The sequence below is a fragment of the Hyla sarda genome, unplaced genomic scaffold (genome assembly GCF_029499605.1).
Source record: "Hyla sarda isolate aHylSar1 unplaced genomic scaffold, aHylSar1.hap1 scaffold_1492, whole genome shotgun sequence".
Lineage (NCBI taxonomy): Eukaryota > Metazoa > Chordata > Amphibia > Anura > Hylidae > Hyla > Hyla sarda.
The window spans coordinates 32,640-49,010 of NW_026608126.1; positions in this window are offsets into that span (position 1 = coordinate 32,640).

A 16,371-nucleotide genomic window follows, 5' to 3' on the forward strand; every position below is an offset into this window, starting at 1 on the left:
GCAGAAGGTGGATCGTGTGCAGAATTAGTGCTGTGTACAGAAGGTGGACCGTGTGCAGAAGGTGGACCATGTGCAGAAGATGGATTGTGCAGAAGGCGGACCGTGAGCAGAGTTAGTGCTGTGTGCAGAAGGTGGATCGTGTGCAGAAGGTGGATCATGTGCAGGTGGATCGTGTGCAGTTAGTGCTGTGTGCAGAAGGTGGATCGTGTGCAGAATTAGTGCTGTGTGCAGAAGGTGGACCGTGTGCAGAATTAGTGCTGTGTGCAGAAGGTGGATCGTGTGCAGAAGGTGGACCGTGAGCAGAATTAGTGCTTTGTGCAGAAGGTGGATCGTGTGCAGAAGGTGGATCGTACGCAGAAGGTGGATCATGTGCAGAATTAGTGCTGTTTGCAGAATTAGTGCTGTGTGCAGAAGGTGGATCATGAGCAGAATTAGTGCTGTGTGCAGAAGGTGGACCGTGTGCAGAAGGTGGATCGTGTGCAGAAGGTGGATCGTGTGCAGAATTAGTGCTGTGTACAGAAGGTGGACCGTGTGCAGAAGGTGGACCATGTGCAGAAGATGGATTGTGCAGAAGGCGGACCGTGAGCAGAGTTAGTGCTGTGTGCAGAAGGTGGATCGTGTGCAGAAGGTGGATCATGTGCAGGTGGATCGTGTGCAGTTAGTGCTGTGTGCAGAAGGTGGATCGTGTGCAGAATTAGTGCTGTGTGCAGAAGGTGGACCGTGTGCAGAATTAGTGCTGTGTACAGAAGGTGGACCGTGTGCAGAATTAGTGCTGTGTGCAGAAGGTGGATCGTGTGCAGAAGGTGGATCGTGTGCAGAATTAGTGCCTTGTGCAGAACGTGGACCATGTGCAGAAGTTGGACCGTGTTCAGAAGATGGATCGTGTGCAGAAGGCGGACCGTGTGTAGAATTAGTGGTGTGTGCAGAAGGTGGATCGTGTGCAAAATTAGTGCTGTGTGCATAAGGTGGATCATGTGCAGATGGTGGACCGTGTGCAGAATAAGTTCTGTGTGCAGAAGGTGGACCGTGTGCAGAAGGTGGACCGTGTGCAGAAGGTGGACCGTGTGCAGAATAAGTGCTGTGTGCAGAAGGTGGACTGTAAGCAGAAGGTGGACCGTGTGCAGAGTTAGTGCTGTGTGCAGAAGGTGGATCGTGTGCAGAATTAGTGCTGTGTGCAGAAGGTGGATCGTGTGCAAAATTAGTGCTGTGTGCAGAAGGTGGATCATGTGCAGAATTAGTGGTGTGTGCAGAAGGTGGACCGTGTGCAGAATTAGTGCTGTGTGCAGAAGGTGGATTGTGTGCAAAATTAGTGCTGTGTGCAGAAGATGGATCGTGTGCAGAATTAGTGCTGTGTGCAGAAGGTGGATCATGTGCAGAAGGTGGACCGTGTGCAGAATTAGTGCTGTGTGCAGAAGGTGGACCGTGTGCAGAATTAGTGCTGTGTGCAGAAGGTGGACCGTGTGCAGAATTAGTGCTGTGTGCAGAAGGTGGACCGTGTGCAGAATTAGTGCTGTGTGCAGAAGGTGGATCATGTGCAGAATTACATTCTGGTCCAAAGGTGCGGGTCCTCTACTCCAATGTATGTGCACAATTGAACTTGGGGTTGAGCACCTGTTACCACCTCGAGACGATGTGTTTTTTTTTTTCATGTGCAGAATTAGTGCCTTGTGCAGAAGGTGGACCGTGTACAGAAGGTGGACCGTGAGCAGAATTAGTGCTGTGTGCCGAAGGTGGATCGTGTGCAGAAGGTGGACCGTGAGCAGAATTAGTGCTTTGTGCAGAAGGTGGATCGTGTGCAGAAGGTGGATCGTACGCAGAAGGTGGACCGTGTGCAGAATTAGTGCTGTGTGCAGAAGGTGGACCGTGAGCAGAATTAGTGCTGTGTACAGAAGGTGGACCGTGTGCAGAATTAGTGCTGTGTGCAGAAGGTGGATCGTGTGCAGAATTAGTGCCTTGTGCAGAAGGTGGACCGTGTGCAGAAGGTGGACCGTGAGCAGAATTAGTGCTGTGTGCCGAAGGTGGATCGTGTGCAGAAGGTGGACCGTGAGCAGAATTAGTGCTTTGTGCAGAAGGTGGATCGTGTGCAGAAGGTGGATCGTACGCAGAAGGTGGACCGTGTGCAGAATTAGTGCTGTGTGCAGAAGGTGGACCGTGAGCAGAATTAGTGCTGTGTACAGAAGGTGGACCGTGTGCAGAATTAGTGCTGTGTGCAGAAGGTGGATCGTGAGCAGAATTAGTGCTGTGTGCAGAAGGTGGATCATGTGCAGAAGGTGGACCGTGTGCAGAATTAGTGCTGTGTGCAGAAGGTGGATCATGTGCAGAAGGTGGATCGTGTGCAGAAGGTGGACCGTGTGCAGAATTAGTGCTGTGTGCAGAAGGTGGATCATGTGCAGAATTACATTCTGGTCCAAAGGTGCGGGTCCTCTACTCCAATGTATGTGCACAATTGAACTTGGGGTTGAGCACCTGTTACCACCTCGAGACGATGTGTTTTTTTTTTTCATGTGCAGAATTAGTGCCTTGTGCAGAAGGTGGACCGTGTACAGAAGGTGGACCGTGAGCAGAATTAGTGCTGTGTGCCGAAGGTGGATCGTGTGCAGAAGGTGGACCGTGAGCAGAATTAGTGCTTTGTGCAGAAGGTGGATCGTGTGCAGAAGGTGGATCGTACGCAGAAGGTGGACCGTGTGCAGAATTAGTGCTGTGTGCAGAAGGTGGACCGTGAGCAGAATTAGTGCTGTGTACAGAAGGTGGACCGTGTGCAGAATTAGTGCTGTGTGCAGAAGGTGGATCGTGTGCAGAATTAGTGCCTTGTGCAGAAGGTGGACCGTGTGCAGAAGGTGGACCGTGAGCAGAATTAGTGCTGTGTGCCGAAGGTGGATCGTGTGCAGAAGGTGGACCGTGAGCAGAATTAGTGCTTTGTGCAGAAGGTGGATCGTGTGCAGAAGGTGGATCGTACGCAGAAGGTGGACCGTGTGCAGAATTAGTGCTGTGTGCAGAAGGTGGACCGTGAGCAGAATTAGTGCTGTGTACAGAAGGTGGACCGTGTGCAGAATTAGTGCTGTGTGCAGAAGGTGGATCGTGAGCAGAATTAGTGCTGTGTGCAGAAGGTGGATCATGTGCAGAAGGTGGACCGTGTGCAGAATTAGTGCTGTGTGCAGAAGGTGGATCATGTGCAGAAGGTGGATCGTGTGCAGAAGGTGGACCGTGTGCAGAATTAGTGCTGTGTGCAGAAGGTGGATCATGTGCAGAATTACATTCTGGTCCAAAGGTGCGGGTCCTCTACTCCAATGTATGTGCACAATTGAACTTGGGGTTGAGCACCTGTTACCACCTCGAGACGATGTGTTTTTTTTTTTCATGTGCAGAATTAGTGCCTTGTGCAGAAGGTGGACCGTGTGCAGAATTAGTGCTGTGTGCAGAAGGTGGACCGTGTGCAGAATCAGTGCTGTGTACAGAAGGTGGACCATGTGCAGAAGGTGGACCGTGAGCAGAATTAGTGCTGTGTACAGAAGGTGGACCGTGAGCAGAATTAGTGCTGTGTACAGAAGGTGGACCGTGTGCAGAATTAGTGCTGTGTGCAGAAGGTGGACAGTGTGCTGAATTAGTGCTGTGTACAGAAGGTGGACCGTGTGCAGAATTAGTGCTGTGTACAGAAGGTGGATCGTGTGCAGAATTAGTGCTGTGTACAGAAGGTGGATCGTGTGCAGAATTAGTGCTGTGTACAGAAGGTGGACCTTGTGCAGAATTAGTGCTGTGTGCAGAAGGTGGACCGTGTGCAGAAGGTGGATCGTGTGCAGAATTAGTGCCTTGTGCAGAACGTGGACCATGTGCAGAAGGTGGACCGTGTGCAGAAGATGGATTGTGCAGAAGGCGGACCGTGAGCAGAGTTAGTGCTGTGCGCAGAAGGTGGATCGTGTGCAGAAGGTGGATCATGTGCAGGTGGATCGTGTGCAGAATTAGTGCTGTGTGCAGAAGGTGGACCGTGTGCAGAATTAGTGCTGTGTGCAGAAGGTGGACCGTGTGCAGAATCCGTGCTGTGTACAGAAGGTGGACCATGTGCAGAAGGTGGACCGTGAGCAGAATTAGTGGTGTGTGCAGAAGGTGGATCGTGTGCAGAATTAGTGCTGTGTGCAGAAGGTGGACTGTAAGCAGAAGGTGGACCGTGTGCAGAATTAGTGCTGTGTGCAGAAGGTGGACTGTAAGCAGAAGGTGGACCGTGTGCAGAATTAGTGCTGTGTGCAGAAGGTGGACCGTGTACAGAAGGTTGATCATGTGCAGAAGGTGGACCGTGTGCAGAATTAGTGCCGAGACAGAAGGTGGACCGTGTGCAGAAGGTGGACCGTGTGCAGAAGGTGGACCGTGTGCAGAATTAGTGCTGTGTGCAGAAGGTGGACCGTGTGCAGAAGGTGGATCGTGTGCAGAATTAGTGCTATGTGCAGAAGGTGAACCATGTGCAAAAGGTGGATCATGTGCAGAATTAGTGCCTTGTGCAGAACGTGGACCATGTGCAGAAGGTGGACCGTGTGCAGAAGATGGATTGTGCAGAAGGCGGACCGTGAACAGAGTTAGTGCTGTGTGCAGAAGGTGGATCATGTGCAGGTGGATCGTGTGCAGAATTAGTGCTGTGTGCAGAAGGTGGATCATGTGCAGAAGGTGGACCGTGTGCAGAATAAGTGCTGTGTGCAGAAGGTGGATCGTGTGCAGAAGGTGGACCGTGTGCAGAATCCGTGCTGTGTACAGAAGGTGGACCATGTGCAGAAGGTGGACCGTGAGCAGAATTAGTGGTGTGTGCAGAAGGTGGACCGTGAGCAGAATTAGTGCTGTGTACAGAAGGTGGACCGTGTGCAGAATTAGTGCTGTGTGCAGAAGGTGGACAGTGTGCAGAATTAGTGCTATGTACAGAAGGTGGACCTTGTGCAGAATTAGTGCTGTGTGCAGAAGGTGGACCGTGTGCAGAATTAGTGCTGTGTCCAGAAGGTGGACCGTGTGCAGAAGGTGGACCATGTGCAGAAGGTGGACCGTGTGCAGAATTAGTGCTGTGTCCAGAAGGTGGACCGTGTGCAGAAGGTGGACCATGAGCAGAATTAGTGCTGTGTGCAGAAGGTGGACCGTGTGCAGAAGGTGGATCGTGTGCAGAATTAGGCTGGGTTCACACTACGTTTTGTCCCATACGGGAGCGCATACAGCAGGGGGGAGCTAAAAGCTCGCGCTCCCGTATGCCTTCGTATGCGCTCCCGTATGTCATTCATTTCAATGAGCCGACCGGAGTGAAACGTTCGGTCCGGTCGGCTCATTTTTGCGCCGTATGCGCTTTTACAACCGGACCTAAAACCGTGGTTGACCACAGTTTTAGGTCCGGTTGTAAAAGCGAATACGGCGCAAAAATGAGCCGACCGGACCGAATGTTTCACTCCGGTCGGCTCATTGAAATGAATGACATACGGGAGCGCATACGAAGGCATACGGGAGCGCGAGGTTTTAGCTCCCCCCTGCCGTATGCGCTCCCGTATGGGACAAAACGTAGTGTGAACCCAGCCTTAGTGCTATGTGCAGAAGGTGAACCGTGTGCAGAAGGTGGATCGTGTGCAGAATTAGTGCCTTGTGCAGAACGTGGACCATGTGCAGAAGGTGGACCGTGTGCAGAAGATGGATTGTGCAGAAGGTGGACCGTGTGCAGAAGGTGGATCGTGTGCAGAATTAGTGCCTTGTGCAGAACGTGGACCATGTGCAGAAGTTGGACCGTGTTCAGAAGATGGATCGTGTGCAGAAGGCGGACCGTGTGTAGAATTAGTGGTGTGTGCAGAAGGTGGATCGTGTGCAAAATTAGTGCTGTGTGCATAAGGTGGATCATGTGCAGATGGTGGACCGTGTGCAGAATAAGTGCTGTGTGCAGAAGGTGGACCGTGTGCAGAGTTAGTGCTGTGTGCAGAAGGTGGACCGTGTGCAGAATTAGTGCTGTGTGCAGAAGGTGGATCGTGTGCAGAATTAGTGCTGTGTGCAGAAGGTGGATCATGTGCAGAATTAGTGGTGTGTGCAGAAGGTGGACCGTGTGCAGAATTAGTGCTGTGTGCAGAAGGTGGATTGTGTGCAAAATTAGTGCTGTGTGCAGAAGATGGATCGTGTGCAGAATTAGTGCTGTGTGCAGAAGGTGGATCATGTGCAGAAGGTGGACCGTGTGCAGAATTAGTGCTGTGTACAGAAGGTGGACCTTGTGCAGAATTAGTGCTGTGTGCAGAAGGTGGACCGTGTGCAGAAGGTGGATCGTGTGCAGAATTAGTGCCTTGTGCAGAACGTGGACCATGTGCAGAAGGTGGACCGTGTGCAGAAGATGGATTGTGCAGAAGGCGGACCGTGAGCAGAGTTAGTGCTGTGCGCAGAAGGTGGATCGTGTGCAGAAGGTGGATCATGTGCAGGTGGATCGTGTGCAGAATTAGTGCTGTGTGCAGAAGGTGGACCGTGTGCAGAATTAGTGGTGTGTGCAGAAGGTGGACCGTGTGCAGAATTAGTGCTGTGTGCAGAAGGTGGATTGTGTGCAAAATTAGTGCTGTGTGCAGAAGATGGATCGTGTGCAGAATTAGTGCTGTGTGCAGAAGGTGGATCATGTGCAGAAGGTGGACCGTGTGCAGAATTAGTGCTGTGTGCAGAAGGTGGACCGTGTGCAGAATTAGTGCTGTGTGCAGAAGGTGGATCATGTGCAGAAGGTGGACCGTGTGCAGAATTAGTGCTGTGTGCAGAAGGTGGACCGTGTGCAGAATTAGTGCTGTGTGCAGAAGGTGGACCGTGTGCAGAATTAGTGCTGTGTGCAGAAGGTAGATCATGGGCAGAATTACATTCTGGTCCAAAGGTGCGGGTCCTCTACTCCAATGTATGTGCACAATTGAACTTGGGGTTGAGCACCTGTTACCACCTCGAGACGATGTGTTTTTTTTTCATGTGCAGAATTAGTGCCTTGTGCAGAACGTGGACCGTGTGCAGAAGGTGGACCGTGAGCAGAATTAGTGCTGTGTGCCGAAGGTGGATCGTGTGCAGAAGGTGGACCGTGAGCAGAATTAGTGCTTTGTGCAGAAGGTGGATCGTGTGCAGAAGGTGGATCGTACGCAGAAGGTGGACCGTGTGCAGAATTAGTGCTGTGTGCAGAAGGTGGACCGTGAGCAGAATTAGTGCTGTGTACAGAAGGTGGATCGTGTGCAGAATTAGTGCTGTGTACAGAAGGTGGACCGTGAGCAGAATTAGTGCTGTGTACAGAAGGTGGACCGTGAGCAGAATTAGTGCTGTGTACAGAAGGTGGACCGTGAGCAGAATTAGTGCTGTGTACAGAAGGTGGACCGTGAGCAGAATTAGTGCTGTGTACAGAAGGTGGATCGTGTGCAGAATTAGTGCTGTGTGCAGAAGGTGGACCGTGTGCAGAATTAGTGCTGTGTGCAGAAGGTGGATCGTGAGCAGAATTAGTGCTGTGTGCAGAAGGTGGATCATGTGCAGAAGGTGGACCGTGTGCAGAATTAGTGCTGTGTGCAGAAGGTGGATCATGTGCAGAAAGTGGATCATGTGCAGAAGGTGGATTGTGTGCAAAATTAGTGCTGTGTGCAGAAGATGGATCGTGTGCAGAATTAGTGCTGTGTGCAGAAGGTGGATCATGTGCGGAAGGTGGACCGTGTGCAGAATTAGTGCCGAGACAGAAGGTGGATCGTGAGCAGAATTAGTGCTGTGTGCAGAAGGTGGACCGTGTGCAGAATTAGTGCTGTGTGCAGAAGGTGGATCATGTGCAGAAGGTGGACCGTGTGCAGAATTAGTGCTGTGTGCAGAAGGTGGACCGTGAGCAGAATTAGTGCTGTGTGCCGAAGGTGGATCGTGTGCAGAAGGTGGACCGTGAGCAGAATTAGTGCTGTGTGCCGAAGGTGGATCGTGTGTAGAAGGTGGACCGTGTGCAGAAGGTGGACCGTGAGCAGAATTAGTGCTGTGTGCAGAAGGTGGATCGTGTGCAGAAGGTGGATCGTACGCAGAAGGTGGATCGTACGCAGAAGGTGGACCGTGTGCAGAATTAGTGCTGTGTGCAGAAGGTGGACCGTGAGCAGAATTAGTGCTGTGTACAGAAGGTGGACCGTGTGCAGAATTAGTGCTGTGTGCAGAAGGTGGATCGTGAGCAGAATTAGTGCTGTGTACAGAAGGTGGACCGTGAGCAGAATTAGTGCTGTGTACAGAAGGTGGACCGTGAGCAGAATTAGTGCTGTGTACAGAAGGTGGACCGTGAGCAGAATTAGTGCTGTGTACAGAAGGTGGACCGTGTGCAGAATTAGTGCTGTGTGCAGAAGGTGGATCGTGAGCAGAATTAGTGCTGTGTGCAGAAGGTGGATCATGTGCAGAAGGTGGACCGTGTGCAGAATTAGTGCTGTGTGCAGAAGGTGGATCATGTGCAGAAAGTGGATCATGTGCAGAAGGTGGATTGTGTGCAAAATTAGTGCTGTGTGCAGAAGATGGATCGTGTGCAGAATTAGTGCTGTGTGCAGAAGGTGGATCATGTGCAGAAGGTGGACCGTGTGCAGAATTAGTGCCGAGACAGAAGGTGGATCGTGAGCAGAATTAGTGCTGTGTGCAGAAGGTGGACCGTGTGCAGAATTAGTGCTGTGTGCAGAAGGTGGATCATGTGCAGAAGGTGGACCGTGTGCAGAATTAGTGCTGTGTGCAGAAGGTGGACCGTGAGCAGAATTAGTGCTGTGTGCCGAAGGTGGATCGTGTGCAGAAGGTGGACCGTGAGCAGAATTAGTGCTTTGTGCAGAAGGTGGATCGTGTGCAGAAGGTGGATCGTACGCAGAAGGTGGATCGTACGCAGAAGGTGGACCGTGTGCAGAATTAGTGCTGTGTGCAGAAGGTGGACCGTGAGCAGAATTAGTGCTGTGTACAGAAGGTGGACCGTGTGCAGAATTAGTGCTGTGTGCAGAAGGTGGATCGTGAGCAGAATTAGTGCTGTGTGCAGAAGGTGGATCATGTGCAGAAGGTGGACCGTGTGCAGAATTAGTGCTGTGTGCAGAAGGTGGATCATGTGCAGAAGGTGGATCATGTGCAGAAGGTGGACCGTGTGCAGAATTAGTGCTGTGTGCAGAAGGTGGATCATGTGCAGAAGGTGGATCATGTGCAGAAGGTGGACCGTGTGCAGAATTAGTGCTGTGTGCAGAAGGTGGACCGTGTGCAGAATTAGTGCTGTGTGCAGAAGGTGGACCGTGTGCAGAATTAGTGCTGTGTGCAGAAGGTGGACCGTGTGCAGAATTAGTGCTGTGTGCAGAAGGTGGACCGTGAGCAGAATTAGTGCTGTGTACAGAAGGTGGACCGTGTGCAGAATTAGTGCTGTGTGCAGAAGGTGGATCGTGAGCAGAATTAGTGCTGTGTGCAGAAGGTGGATCATGTGCAGAAGGTGGACCGTGTGCAGAATTAGTGCTGTGTGCAGAAGGTGGATCATGTGCAGAAGGTGGATCATGTGCAGAAGGTGGACCGTGTGCAGAATTAGTGCTGTGTGCAGAAGGTGGATCATGTGCAGAAGGTGGATCATGTGCAGAAGGTGGACCGTGTGCAGAATTAGTGCTGTGTGCAGAAGGTGGATCATGTGCAGAAGGTGGATCATGTGCAGAAGGTGGACCGTGTGCAGAATTAGTGCTGTGTGCAGAAGGTGGATCATGTGCAGAATTACATTCTGGTCCAAAGGTGCGGGTCCTCTACTCCAATGTATGTGCACAATTGAACTTGGGGTTGAGCACCTGTTATCACCTCGAGACGATGTGTTTTTTTTTTCATGTGCAGAATTAGTGCCTTGTGCAGAACGTGGACCGTGTGCAGAAGGTGGACCGTGAGCAGAATTAGTGCTGTGTGCCGAAGGTGGATCGTGTGCAGAAGGTGGACCGTGAGCAGAATTAGTGCTTTGTGCAGAAGGTGGATCGTGTGCAGAAGGTGGATCGTACGCAGAAGGTGGACCGTGTGCAGAATTAGTGCTGTGTGCAGAAGGTGGACCGTGAGCAGAATTAGTGCTGTGTACAGAAGGTGGACCGTGTGCAGAATTAGTGCTGTGTGCAGAAGGTGGATCGTGAGCAGAATTAGTGCTGTGTGCAGAAGGTGGACCGTGTGCAGAAGGTGGATCGTGTGCAGAAGGTGGATCGTGTGCAGAATTAGTGCCTTGTGCAGAAGGTGGACCGTGTGCAGAATTAGTGCTGTGTACAGAAGGTGGACCGTGTGCAGAAGGTGGACCATGTGCAGAAGATGGATTGTGCAGAAGGCGGACCGTGAGCAGAGTTAGTGCTGTGTGCAGAAGGTGGATCGTGTGCAGAAGGTGGATCATGTGCAGGTGGATCGTGTGCAGTTAGTGCTGTGTGCAGAAGGTGGATCGTGTGCAGAAGGTGGACCGTGTGCAGAATTAGTGCTGTGTGCAGAAGGTGGACCGTGTGCAGAATTAGTGCTGTGTGCAGAAGGTGGATCGTGAGCAGAATTAGTGCTGTGTGCAGAAGGTGGACCGTGTGCAGAAGGTGGATCGTGTGCACAATGAGTGCTGTGTGCAGAAGGTGGATCGTGTGCAGAAGGTGGATCGTGTGCAGAATTAGTGCCTTGTGCAGAACGTGGACCATGTGCAGAAGGTGGACCATGTGCAGAAGATGGATTGTGCAGAAGGCGGACCGTGAGCAGAGTTAGTGCTGTGTGCAGAAGGTGGATCGTGTGCAGAAGGTGGATCATGTGCAGGTGGATCGTGTGCAGTTAGTGCTGTGTGCAGAAGGTGGATCGTGTGCAGAAGGTGGACCGTGTGCAGAATTAGTGCTGTGTGCAGAAGGTGGACCGTGTGCAGAATTAGTGCTGTGTGCAGAAGGTGGACCGTGTGCAGAATCAGTGCTGTGTACAGAAGGTGGACCATGTGCAGAAGGTGGACCGTGAGCAGAATTAGTGCTGTGTACAGAAGGTGGACCGTGTGCAGAATTAGTGCTGTGTGCAGAAGGTGGACAGTGTGCAGAATTAGTGCTGTGTACAGAAGGTGGACCGTGTGCAGAAGGTGGATCGTGTGCAGAATTAGTGCCTTGTGCAGAACGTGGACCATGTGCAGAAGGTGGACCGTGTGCAGAAGATGGATTGTGCAGAAGGCGGACCGTGAGCAGAGTTAGTGCTGTGTGCAGAAGGTGGATCGTGTGCAGAAGGTGGATCATGTGCAGGTGGATCGTGTGCAGAATTAGTGCTGTGTGCAGAAGGTGGACCGTGTGCAGAATTAGTGCTGTGTGCAGAAGGTGGACCGTGTGCAGAATCCGTGCTGTGTACAGAAGGTGGACCATGTGCAGAAGGTGGACCGTGTGCAGAATTAGTGCTGTGTGCAGAAGGTGGACCGTGAGCAGAATTAGTGGTGTGTGCAGAAGGTGGATCGTGTGCAGAATTAGTGCTGTGTGCAGAAGGTGGACTGTAAGCAGAAGGTGGACCGTGTGCAGAATTAGTGCTGTGTGCAGAAGGTGGACCGTGTACAGAAGGTTGATCATGTGCAGAAGGTGGACCGTGTGCAGAATTAGTGCCGAGACAGAAGGTGGACCGTGTGCAGAAGGTGGACCGTGTGCAGAATTAGTGCTGTGTGCAGAAGGTGGACCGTGTGCAGAAGGTGGATCGTGTGCAGAATTAGTGCTATGTGCAGAAGGTGAACCATGTGCAAAAGGTGGATCATGTGCAGAATTAGTGCCTTGTGCAGAACGTGGACCATGTGCAGAAGGTGGACCGTGTGCAGAAGATGGATTGTGCAGAAGGCGGACCGTGAACAGAGTTAGTGCTGTGTGCAGAAGGTGGATCATGTGCAGGTGGATCGTGTGCAGAATAAGTGCTGTGTGCAGAAGGTGGATCGTGTGCAGAATTAGTGCTGTGTGCAGAAGGTGAACCGTGTGCAGAAGGTGGACCGTGTGCAGAATTAGTGCTGTGTGCAGAAGGTGGACCGTGTGCAGAATCCGTGCTGTGTACAGAAGGTGGACCATGTGCAGAAGGTGGACCGTGAGCAGAATTAGTGGTGTGTGCAGAAGGTGGACCGTGAGCAGAATTAGTGCTGTGTACAGAAGGTGGACCCAGTGCAGAATTAGTGCTGTGTGCAGAAGGTGGACAGTGTGCAGAATTAGTGCTATGTACAGAAGGTGGACCTTGTGCAGAATTAGTGCTGTGTGCAGAAGGTGGACCGTGTGCAGAATTAGTGCTGTGTGCAGAAGGTGGACCGTGTGCAGAATTAGTGCTGTGTCCAGAAGGTGGACCGTGTGCAGAAGGTGGACCATGTGCAGAAGGTGGACCGTGTGCAGAATTAGTGCTGTGTCCAGAAGGTGGACCGTGTGCAGAAGGTGGACCATGAGCAGAATTAGTGCTGTGTGCAGAAGGTGGACCGTGTGCAGAAGGTGGATCGTGTGCAGAATTAGGCTGGGTTCACACTACGTTTTGTCCCATACGGGAGCGCATACGGCAGGGGGGAGCTAAAAGCTCGCGCTCCCGTATGTGACCGTATGCGCTCCCGTATGTCATTCATTTCAATGAGCCGACCGGAGTGAAACGTTCGGTCCGGTCTGCTCATTTTTGCGCCGTATGCGCTTTTACAACCGGACCTAAAACCGTGGTTGACCACAGTTTTAGGTCCGGTTGTAAAAGCGAATACGGCGCAAAAATGAGCCGACCGGACCGAATGTTTCACTCCGGTCGGCTCATTGAAATGAATGACATACGGGAGCGCATACGAAGGCATACGGGAGCGCGAGCTTTTAGCTCCCCCCTGCCGTATGCGCTCCCGTATGGGACAAAACGTAGTGTGAACCCAGCCTTAGTGCTATGTGCAGAAGGTGAACCGTGTGCAGAAGGTGGATCGTGTGCAGAATTAGTGCCTTGTGCAGAACGTGGACCATGTGCAGAAGGTGGACCGTGTGCAGAAGATGGATTGTGCAGAAGGTGGACCGTGAGCAGAGTTAGTGCTGTGTGCAGAAGGTGGATCGTGTGCAGAAGGTGGATCATGTGCAGGTGGATCGTGTGCAGAATTAGTGCTGTGTGCAGAAGGTGGACCGTGTGCAGAATTAGTGCTGTGTGCAGAAGGTGGACCGTGTGCAGAATCCGTGCTGTGTACAGAAGGTGGACCATGTGCAGAAGGTGGACCGTGAGCAGAATTAGTGGTGTTTTCAGAAGGTGGACCGTGTGCAGAATTAGTGCTGTGTGCAGAAGGTGGACCGTGTGCAGAATTAGTGCTGTGTGCAGAAGGTGGACTGTAAGCAGAAGGTGGACCGTGTGCAGAATTAGTGCTGTGTGCAGAAGGTGGACCGTGTACAGAAGGTTGATCATGTGCAGAAGGTGGACCGTGTGCAGAATTAGTGCCGAGACAGAAGGTGGACCGTGTGCAGAAGGTGGACCGTGTGCAGAATTAGTGCTGTGTGCAGAAGGTGGACCGTGTGCAGAAGGTGGACCGTGTGCAGAATTAGTGCTGTGTGCAGAAGGTGGACCGTGTGCAGAAGGTGGACCGTGTGCAGAATTAGTGCTATGTGCAGAAGGTGAACCATGTGCAGAAGGTGGATCGTGTGCAGAATTAGTGCCTTGTGCAGAACATGGACCATGTGCAGAAGGTGGACCGTGTGCAGAAGATGGATTGTGCAGAAGGCGGACCGTGAGCAGAGTTAGTGCTGTGTGCAGAAGGTGGATCATGTGCAGGTGGATCGTGTGCAGAATTAGTGCTGTGTGCAGAAGGTGGATCATGTGCAGAAGGTGGATCATGTGCAGAAGGTGGACCGTGTGCAGAATTAGTGCTGTGTGCAGAAGGTGGACCGTGTACAGAAGGTGGATCATGTGCAGAAGGTGGACCGTGTGCAGAATTAGTGCCGAGACAGAAGGTGGATCGTGAGCAGAATTAGTGCTGTGTGCAGAAGGTGGACCGTGTGCAGAAGGTGGACTGTGTGCAGAATTAGTGCTGTGTGCAGAAGGTGGACCGTGTGCAGAAGGTGGACCGTGTGCAGAATTAGTGCTGTGTGCAGAAGGTGGATCATGTGCAGAAGGTGGACCGTGAGCAGAATTAGTGCTGTGTGCAGAAGGTGGACCGTGTGCAGAATTAGTGGTGTGTGCAGAAAGTGGAACGTGTGCAGAATTAGTGGTGTGTGCAGAAGGTGGACCGTGTGCAGAATTAGTGGTGTGTGCAGAAAGTGGAACGTGTGCAGAATTAGTGCTGTGTACAGAAGGTGGACCGTGTGAATTAGTGCTGTGTGCAGAAGGTGGACCATGTGCAGAAGGTGGACCATGTGCAGAAGGTGGATCATGTGCAGAAGGTGGATCATGTGCAGAATAAGTGCTGTGTGCAGAAGGTGGATCGTGTGCAGAATTAGTGCTGTGTGCAGAAGGTGGACTGTAAGCAGAAGGTGGACCGTGTGCAGAATTAGTGCTGTGTGCAGAAGGTGGATCATGTGCAGAAGGTGGATCGTGTGCAGAAGGTGGATCGTGTGCAGAAGGTGGATCGTGTACAGAAGGTGGATCATGTGCAGAAGGTGGATCGTGTACAGAAGGTGGACCGTGTGCAGAAGGTGGACCATGTGCAGAATTAGTGCCGAGACAGAAGGTGGATCGTGTGCAGAATTAGTGCTGTGTGCAGAAGGTGGATCGTGTGCAGAATAAGTGCTGTGTGCAGAAGGTGGATCATGTGCAGAAGGTGGATCGTGTGCAGAAGGTGGACCGTGTGCAGAAGGTGGACCGTGTGCAGAATTAGTGCTGTGTGCAGAAGGTAGATCGTAGTGTGAGGTGCAGGACAGATGTTATGGCCCAAGGGGCAGATGGTATTAACCCCTTCTTGTCGTGACGCCAGGGCGTTGTTTAGCCTTAAGCACCTGAAGGTAATGCTGCTGATCCTGGGTTAGGCAGGGGCAACGAAGACACCAAAGTCAGATTAAGGATAAGGGCAGCTTTACTGAGGCAAGACAGGTGATATAGTCTATGCAGTAAAGCCAAATATCCCAGGGAGGTGACCAGAGACACTCCTGGCAGTGCATCCCGGCACTCCGAGGTGTCGGGGCACTCCGGTTGGGAATCACTGACTTAGACCTTCACCTCCTGATTCCAGACATTGTGGGTTGGAGAAATTTTTAACGATTTGACCATTGTCATTGCGCCACTTTTGTGTGCTGTGTGTTCCCTTGAAATGATCAGGGTGCGGTAGCCCTTTTGGGTGTCTTTTCTGCCGGTCTAGGGGAGGTGTGTGTGTCCATTAGGTTCCCCACCCCCCTATAACGCCAGGTCCCTGATTTGGCAGCATTTGTAACAGCTCCTTGGTTGACACCCGTTCTAATGCCGAAGCAAAAAGGGACGTTGAATATGGACCACTGCAGGTGCCTTTTTGTCCAGAGGCGAAGGGTACGGTTTGTTTGGGGGAGTCACCCCATAAGGAAAAGGCTTATGATACACTGCATCCTCGTGCACATTTAGTGTGACATGTTTGTATTTTATCTTGCACTTGAGAGATACATCGATTCACCCATGAGCACTTCCCTCTACTGCTAATACATTTCCCGATACACCCATGAGTACCTCCCTCTACTGCTAATACCTCTCCCTATACACCCATGAGCACTTCTCTCTACTGCTAATACCTTTCCCTATACACCCATGAGCACCTCCATCTACTGCTAATACCTCTCCCTATACAACCATGAGCACATCCCTCTACTGTTAATACCTCTCCCTATACACGCATGAGCACCTCCCTTCTACTGCTACTAATACCTCTCTGTATACACCCATGAGCACTCCCCTCTACTGCAATTACCTCTCCCAATACACCCATGAGCACTTCCCTCTACTGCTAATACCTCTCCCTATACACCCATAAGCACCTTCCTCTATTTCTAATACCTATCCCTATACACACATAAGCACTTCCCTCTACTGATACCTCTCCCTATACAATTATGTGCACCTTCCTACACACCCATGAGCACTTCCCTTTACTGCTAATATCTCTCTCCCTATACACCCATGAGCAACTTCCTCTACTGCTAGTACCTCTCCCTATACACCAATGAGCACCTCTTTAAAGGGTTACTCCACTCCCCAGCGTCTGTAACATTGAGTTCTTGAACGCTGTGTGTGGGCTTCCGTGTTCATGCCCGCCCCCTAGTGGCCTCAGGGCCTGCCCCCTGAATGAAAGTCTATGGGAAGGGAGCGTGACAGCCGTCACGCCCCCTATCCCTATACACCCATGAGCACTTCCATATATTGTTACTACCTCTCCTTACACACCCATGAGCACTTCACTTTACTGCTAATACCTCTCCCTATGCACTCATAAGCACTTGCCTGTACTGCTAATACCTCTCCCTATGTACTCATGAGCACTTGCCTGTACTGCTAATACCTCTCCCTATACACCCACAAAAA